We start from the raw sequence: 9,368 nt of genomic DNA on the forward strand, positions 1-9,368 counted from the left end.
TTTTGGTCCGTTTTTAAACACCCGTTTTAAGTTCATTTTTGGCCATTTACCATGCCTTTGGCTGCTTATTACATGTTTATCTATTAAGATAATTGGGAAAAACGGACTAAAAACGCCATGTGTGGCATCACACTAATAGCGCTGTCCCACGTTGGGTTTGCAAACGCAGACAAAACCGCGCCCACCGGGGTGGGCCGTGGCCCGATTGCAACAGCGCTTCTATGGTTTTGCCTGTGTTTGCAAACCTAAAAGTCTCAAAAAGCCAACATAATCAAATCACGCATTTATCAACCACTAAGATAAATCAGGCAAGCCCAAAACCTTACACAAAAATCCCCAAGACTAGACACATGTTTCCAGACTTATCATAAAGGTCTCCTTGTGTGTCAGAAAATGCAACAAAAGCCAACTAAAAGGGAGGAGGGAACTACAAGTTCTAGCATGTCTCGACCCTTACTATAGGGTATCAAGGGGCAATAGCAAGGGGGCTTACAGTCTTATGATGTTCAGACTGTTGATATGGAGGAAAATGGTGGTATAATAGTAGACTACAACTCCCAGAATGGGCAGATTCTTAGCCGCACTCACATGTTCCGCTAGATAGGTGATTTGAATTTGAACAATACAAGACACCGGGGCCTGGTTACCGTTTGCATGCGTTTCCCTCGAAACATCACATCAATGGATGACTGAAAGGTGAGAGCTATAACTCCTAGCATGCCCTAAGTTATTAAGGGTTGTCGAGAGACAATAAAGAGTAGGGGCATAATGAGGGACATTTCTAGGCTGATATTATTGGCTATATATGGGGCTTGCATGTTGCCTTTATGAAGTCTTTTGTAACCACCAAATATTTTTCCCCATTTCAAGGAAAAACAAAAAAACAGCTGGGATCCCCTGAGTTGCTGTACCATTCTTTACTGGGTACAATGATTAAATACCATAGTATATCAATCTATACATAGAACTACTTCTATTTCAGAACCAGATTTTTTTTTTTAGGGAAAACCAGTTAAGGGAAATTAAGAAAAGAGTGTTACTTCTTTATTACATGTCTCTGGTTCTCCAGCTGGTTTCAGCTCTGATGCTCTCCAACAGGTCTCCTTTTCAGACCCTGTAGTGATAAGGTCACTTACTACTCCATTGCAGCCGGTAATCACTGGCTTCTAAACTCACCAGAAGTAGTCAAGGACGTTACTTGCAGCTTAGGGATATATGATGCAAGGAGCCTCAGCTTCTCCATGGAACAGGGGGGCCAAACACTAATCCAGATAACACTTTAGTGCTGCTGTATCATGTGGGAAGAAGGGACATTTATATTACTATAATGCATGGAGTCCTGTCCTGGACACTGCGGATGGTCGGCTAAATGGGACAACCATGGCCCCGGATTCATGAACAAACCACCGCAGTGTTAGGCCTAAAACCCACGAGCGAGTGTGAAGTGACTAAGCTGCCTCAAACTCAGATCATGTGCTTGCCGAAATGTCCAGCCTGTACGCTCAGAAACCGGAAATGAATCTCTAAGGCCGCGGTCAAAGTTTCCGCTAGCAGTCCGTTCATAATGCAACGCTAGCGCTCAGGGGGCGGGCCTCGGCCGACCTCATATGCGTTTCCAGGGAGGCGGGTTATGAACGGACTGCTAGTGGAACGTGTGACCGCGGCCTAAGTTTAATCAGAGCGTTCAGGCTGGACATTTCGGCAAGCACACAATGCGAGTTTAGGGCAAGTTAGTCACTTTACACTTACTCGTGGGTTTTAGGCTTGGTATTCCCGGCAAGCACATGATTCCAATTTGAGGGGAGTTAGCCACATTACACACACGTTTATGGGTTTTAGGCCTTAAACTGCCCTTAGTTAGTGACCATTTGAGTGTAGTGTAGTCAAAGGGGATGTATAGGCAAGTAAAACAGTTCTTTTTTATAACAGCGTCTTCTGACATTGACTTTTTTTTTTTCTTTTTAGAAACCCCTTTCAGACTGGAGTCTTTGATGCCTTTTGGCTCTGATTCTACTCATTGCCTTTTGGCATTAACCAGTGATGAACCTAAAAGTCCTCGATATCCCAGACCTTAAAAACTCCATTAAGAATGTTCCTGCACCCAGTTTAGGGGAATGGACCTCCTTGTCTCGTATTTTCTTAGATGAATGCTCTGCAGTAACATTTGCTTCTTTTCACTAACCTAAGAATGTCACAAATACTACATTTTATAAACTTCCTGCTATGTTTAATCAGCTGGTAAAACAAAGGGGTTAAGGTCCATATTTCTCTTCACTGCCCACATTTTGCGACATGTTACGTGTATAAAATACTAACATTGAGCAAGTCCATTGGTAACTGATCTCCGTCTCCAGCTTGTTGGATGAATTCCTGATACTCAGCATCATGTTCTGTTCTGTGTAGTTGGTGATAAGGCGTGGAGCTGCCATTTGTGCCAAGAGATAAGAAAGCTGACGGTGAAAAAGATACAGGCAGGCCACAGATCTCTCTACAGACAGAAACATATCCTTGTGTGGATGTCGTCTCAATTACAGAATTAATTATTTACTAGTGAGAAAATTAACAAGAATTAAGACAAATCTGTACAAAACCTCACAGAGGTATACAGTGTTAAATGTGTGATAATTGTAACTTGAAGTAGCTGTTTCACAAAAGCAACTCTTGCTCTGGTGTTTTTTAAAGGGATAATGTATTTTTATAACCAGTTCAAGATCAGTTCAAGATCTTAGGTACTGAAATTATTTTTGTACATTTTATTGTTACAATCATTTTTATATATTAGATTCAGAAAATAAGAGGATGGGGGGCATAGGGGTGCATATGTTTATACTATTATTACTGACATTCATGTATTAGCCCCGGTTACAGGAAGAATAGAGCCACCTAAATACGGAGCTGTTATGGATCAGGTATAGATGAGGTAGCACACACTATCTCCTGTAGTGTACCACCCAACCCACAGCTGTCCACTACCCATAGTTCATGAAGGGATTCATTCTCCCTAGGGCCTTCACATGTTGGCTTTAAATTACGTTTTGAAATGCAATTCACTCACATCAGGGAGTAGTTACTATCACTGGAATTACATTTCAGAATGCAATTCAAGAGCCATGTGTGAACACACAATCATTATAAACTAATTTCAAACACTGGTAACTAAGAGATCTGATGACCTGAAGTACAGGACATCCATTGAGCCAGGATGGGACATATTAGTGACTCTTTTCAGACCCTATGACTTCTTACTGGTCATTTGTTTGGTGATTTTAAAGATCAATTTCTATATAATGCTGAATCTCCCAGAGTAAAGAATGACTTCATTCCGGTCCTGCCACAGGTTCCTCCATGCTCCACTATGGATTCTGGGTAAGGAAAATAGAGATTATCCAGGTTGGAAAAAGGGAAATATGCCTCACGTGCTACCCCTAACAGCCCCTACATCTATGACTTCAAGAAGCCTATTGACATGACATGGGTTTGCATATACACTACCCACATGATAATGGATAACTTGTTGATCAGTGAGGATCTTTCTTATCGGGAGAATGAGGACCCGCAAATGAATGGAATGGCTGTTCCATAGGTCCATGGTCTATCTGAATTATTGTTACATCATACGGAACACACTAATTTTGCTTATCTGAACATGTTGACCTCTCTATCTTTATGACAGCTTTCTTTCAAACAAACATTTGAGTTGTGAACAAAGACAAACAATGAATGCAAATGATTCAGTCTGTTAAAAGTGTCTGTGGTTATACAAGAAGTTAAAGATGTAGACATAAAAGGAACATAACAGAAGGCTCAAATATCTGATTCCCAAGTCAGGGTCATCAAAGTTTAGGTAAACCTGATAACAGAAGCCAGAGCACCACTTCATTACTTAAAGAGAACCTGTCGGGAAAATTAACCCACAAAACAAAATATATTTTCATTAACTGCCATTAGAAAGCATTGCCTCTATCCCTACATTGTCCGTCTACAAGCCTGTAAACTTCAACAATCAGGTCCTAAAGCTGTATGCAAATGACCTGAGAGAGGACCAATGAGTCATTATCATATTCGGCTGCCCAGCTTATTTATGAGTGGGAGGCACAGCCACACCCCCAGTGCTTGAATGACAGACTGTATAATGATGTGACACTTCAGGTTCTCCTAGTAATGAATAGTGTCCTATTAATTGACCAGCTGGTCAATTAATAGGACACTATTCATTACTGCGTTTTCCAGGAGGAAGAGGAGATCCTCCAGTCCTAGACCAATTTTACACTATACACCTCTGAACTTTATTATCTCTACCTTTATTGAACTATGAGATGCTCCTATGCACATGACTGACAGCCTGTATAATGATGTGACACTTCAGGTGCAGGCTCCCTCCATGTGCTTCCTGGTGCTGGTGTCCCCTGTAGCCTGTGTGTATGAGATACTCCTATACACATGGCTTACATCCTGTATAATGATGTGACACACCTGGTGCTGGCACCTCCCGCAGCCTGTGTGTGTATGAGATACTCCTATGCACATGACTGACAGCCTGTATAATGATGTGACACTTCAGGTGCAGGCTCCCTCCATGTGCTTCCTGGTGCTGGTGTCCCCTGTAGCCTGTGTGTATGAGATACTCCTATACACATGGCTTACATCCTGTATAATGATGTGACACACCTGGTGCTGGCACCTCCCGCAGCCTGTGTGTGTATGAGATACTCCTATGCACATGACTGACAGCCTGTATAATGATGTGACACTTCAGGTGCAGGCTCCCTCCATGTGCTTCCTGGTGCTGGTGTCCCCTGTAGCCTGTGTGTATGAGATACTCCTATACACATGGCTTACATCCTGTATAATGATGTGACACACCTGGTGCTGGCACCTCCCGCAGCCTGTGTGTGTATGAGATACTCCTATGCACATGACTGACAGCCTGTATAATGATGTGACACTCCTGGTGCTGGTGCCCCCTGCAGCCTGTGTGTGTATGAGATGCTCCTAGTAATGAATAGTGTCCTATTAACTGACCAGCTGGTCAATTATTAGGACACTATTCATTACTGCGTTTTCCAGGATGAAGAGGAGATCCTCCAGTCCTAGACCAATTTTACACTATACACCTCTGAACTTTATTATCTCTACCTTTATTGAACTATTAGATACTCCTATGCACATGACTGACAGCTTGTATAATGAAGTGAGGTTTAATGGTTTAATGGCTCCTCCACGTGCTTCCTGGTGTTTGTGGCCCCCTGCAGCCTGTGTGTGTATGAGATACTCCTATACACATGGCTGGCAGCCCGTATAATGATGTGACACTCCTGGTGCTGGCTCCTCTGTGTGCTTTCTGGTGCTAGCCTGTGCGTGTATGAGAGGATGCATCCATGTGTATGGGAGAGCATGCCAGATACATGTGTAGCTGATGCCTGTGTCTCACATATATGTATAGCAGAACACAGCATGTCAGCAGATAAAGCACAGACACTAGCAATGCTTTACTATATATCACACACAGACATGAGCAGGGGGAGGAGAGGGGAGGAGTAACAGGGTCGACATCACTTTCTCTCTCCATGTGCCCAACCTTGTTTACATAATATATTTATAAGAAAATATGATTTTAGAATGATTAATGTATGAACTGACTAGATAAAGGCTGGGATGGAATCCTCGAGAGCTGCTCCAACAAGTAGTGGTGACTGTACTCGTGGCAGAGACCTTATGACAGGTGTTCTTTAATAGATTTAAAATGTAAAGAAAAAAATGGGGTAAATAAATTACACCAGCCTTATTTTCCATTGGGGGCAAAATTGCACTACAACACCTTGGAGATCTATTGAATTGGTTGCACAAGTTTTCTGTAAGACTTTGCACATAAAAGAAGTTGCAAACTGCTTTCACATGTACTTAAGAAGTGTTTGCAGCAGTTTTTAATCTCGGCTGCACTATGCCAGAAAAATGTGCACTTAAAAGGGTACAGTAGTGCTTAGTTGGAGTTTGCGACAAATTTAATACAGTGTTGCACATTGTACGTTAAAGGTGCACCTAAAAAGAGGATCAAAAGTATCAGACCAGGAGAGGAATAAGTTCTTCACTTCTTCCCCTCCCTTCTTCTTTTTTATCAGGAAAAAAACCTTAAAGGGGTTGTCCAAGACATGAAAAAAAATATATGTGGCCAGGATGGGGCTACATAAAAAAAAAAAACTTTGACTTACCACCGCGGTCCCTCCAAGTGTCCCGCAGGGCCGTCCTTCCCAGCCGTGCCCCTGTTTGTTTTCAGTTGTGCTGAGTTCAGCTTCTGGCCGGCCACACCCACCAGTCCCCATATCTCAGCACATGTGCAACACCCCTGCCAACGCAGCATTGCAAAATAAACATCCTCCTCCATTCAATAGTGTTTTTCTAGGCCTGATCAACCTAGGGAGACCTCAAGTGCCTTGAAACGGTAATGCAGCTGGTAAATATCTGCCTCAGAAAAAAACTGTAATTGTGTGACCAATCAGATTTACTGTTGTTATTACAATGTAAAGAGCTGGTTGGATAATGAGCTTTCCACCTCACAAGGGGAGTTTATAAAACCCCTTGTGGCCGGAAAGTTCCAGGTCTTCTCTCCAGAGAGAGTACTAAGAAGTTTCATAGTAGCACATGTGTCTGTGGCACTTTGCCCTGACACACTTGGCTTGTGGGGAGACCAGGGTCAAGGAGACATCCAACTTCAGGAGTCTGCATCATCCTACTGCTGAAGCAGACAACTATCCATCTCCAGCCTGAAGTTACTCATACCAGGCTGTAAGCATCTCCTGTGGAACACTATCCAACCAGCCATCTCGGCCCAGACGAGTTCTAAATATACGCACTGTATGTTGAATGCTTAACATTCCCTGCTTCCGAGTGATCCCTGTGTAAGGCTGTTACCACCAAGGGCACCCCATTCACCACTACCAGGGATCCCTACCTCTACACAGGCTTTGCCCCAATTCTTTCAGCCTCTCCCTCCTTTCTTGTCATTCCATCTGCCAGGCTGTGGACACGGTCTCTGTCCCCTGGTACCCAGCACCGTGACTGCAGAGGAGCACTGGGCCACGCACCACCAGCCACTCAGGTACCTAGGGATTCTACCAAGCTAGAAAAAGGCTAGGCCCGGATGGGGGATGTTTGAGATGATAGAGCTCAATTATACTTATGATGAATAGGTCCATAAAGGGAGAAAAACATACAAAAGTGTTGTTCTAATATTGGAATAAATAAGGGCAATCATTTTATAATTTTATTATTGTTGTGATTAATTTTTAGTTGATTTGAATTTAATATGTAACATAAATCAGTGCAGGTTAATATTTGTAGGAGTGAATAAAATTTTTTTTAGATTCAGCATTTTAAAGTGGAAAACCTTAGACTTTGGAACATACATTTTCCTAATGTCATCAGTATAAACAAATACTATTCAGATCTTATTTTGCTACATTATAACTGTTAAAGAGTAATAAAAAAAAATCAGTAATAAGGAGGAGAGGGGCCACATTATAAAGGGGAGCTGCTGAGGGGTGCACAATATGAAGGGGGGCAGCGCAGTATGAAGGGAAGTTGCTGGGGGGAACACAGTATGAAGGGGAACTGCAGGAGGTGCATAATATGAATAGAAGCTGCTGGGAGAAGCACAATATGAAGGGGAGCTGCTTGGGAGGCACAGTATGAAGGGGAGCTCCTGGGGGGTGTACAGTATGAAGCGGAGTTGTTGGGGGGCACAGTATTAAGGGGAGGGCTTAGAGAAGGGGGTACAATACGAATGATAGATGGCGGGGGAAAACTATGAAGGGGAGCTGCTCAGGAGAAGGGGAGATTCTGGGGGAGGGAGAGCATGATGAAGAGGAGATGATGGTGGAGGGGACACAGAATGAAGGGCTTCTACTAGGGTAGGGGTCAAAATATGAAGGGGAGATGATGGGTTAGCGGGCACAGTATGAAGGGAAGCCGCTAGAGGTGCAGGCACAGTATAAAGGAGAGCTGCTGGGGGAGGAGGCACACTATAAAGGGGAGCTGCTGGAAGGCAATATTAGGGGGAGCTTCCGGGGAGCACACTATGAGTAAGAGTTGCTGGGCATGCACAATATGAAAAGCTGCTGGGAAAACAATATCAGGGGAACCTGAATATGAGGGTACAAGAAGATGATAGGGACTTGGGGGTAAACAAATTTCAGGGGAGTAGGGGGCACTCAGGGGGAATTTATACTGTGTGGGTTGGGTTAAGGGGCAAGGGGAAAGGGAGTGACTTAGGGCACAAAAATGCTTGGCGACACATTAGGCACTATATCTTTTGTCCTTCTAATAACTCTCCAAAAGTTGGTCGGTATGCGTAAGTTATATTTTTTTACTTTAATTGTAAAGATTATATATAGAAATCTGCTGATTCTTAAGCAGTGTATTACGTATAATGATAATCCTGCTGTTAACATTGCTGTCTCCTGCTGAGGTATGAGCTCTACAAAGCCTGTGTAGGAGTCCTGTGCTGGCCTGTTCCATTGCATTGTGGTCTGGGGAGTTTGAAGTTCATGTAAGCAATTTAAAGTTTTTAGACCTGTCAGTCATCTCTAATACTGGCAGGATATTATAGAAGAGCAGTGTATTCTCAAAAGTAGTGGCATTACTAAAGTCCTGTGGACCCCGGGAAATATTTATAACAAAAATTTTAACAAAATTTTCATATTATAATAATGAAAGAATGTCAAAAGGGAACTTTCAATGCAAGTTTGTCTTATTTACTATACGTATTTGATTTCCGCTATTTTTTGCCATGGTGGAAGAGAAAAACCAAAGCCAAATGTGGAGAGGTGTCTAGAAGCTCCTAGTGATTTCGGGCAGCACCCATCAGTGCACCATACAAATTACCATTGTTCAGCATATGACGTATCAATGTTATGCACATTGGGAGGTTAGTCAGTGACGGTACAGATCAGACACAGGTAGAAGTGGCATGTGGTAGCTTACAGGTGATGATCTGCTGCATTGGGTACAGGACATGCTACTGCAATCACCCACAGATATCTTCATCTCCCTACATCTCCACACTGTACACATATAGACATGACAGTCACTTACAGTATAGTGTCACCTGGATAACTATACTGCGCTCCTAAATAATGCTTCCCCCTCACACCACAACTGACCACACTGTGCCCCCCACAAATACATTTTACAGCCCTCTCAACTAATCATATTATATATTGGACCTCCTAATCACAGGACCCCTAATGTATAATAATATACTATACACAGTGCCCCCTTAATTAGTCATAACCACTTTTTTACCAAATGAAAGAAAAAGAGGAATAATAAAATATCACTTTTAATCAGCCATTTAATTACAGGGAAGGGAA

The sequence above is a fragment of the Engystomops pustulosus genome, chromosome 10, assembly GCF_040894005.1.
Source record: "Engystomops pustulosus chromosome 10, aEngPut4.maternal, whole genome shotgun sequence".
NCBI lineage: Eukaryota > Metazoa > Chordata > Amphibia > Anura > Leptodactylidae > Engystomops > Engystomops pustulosus.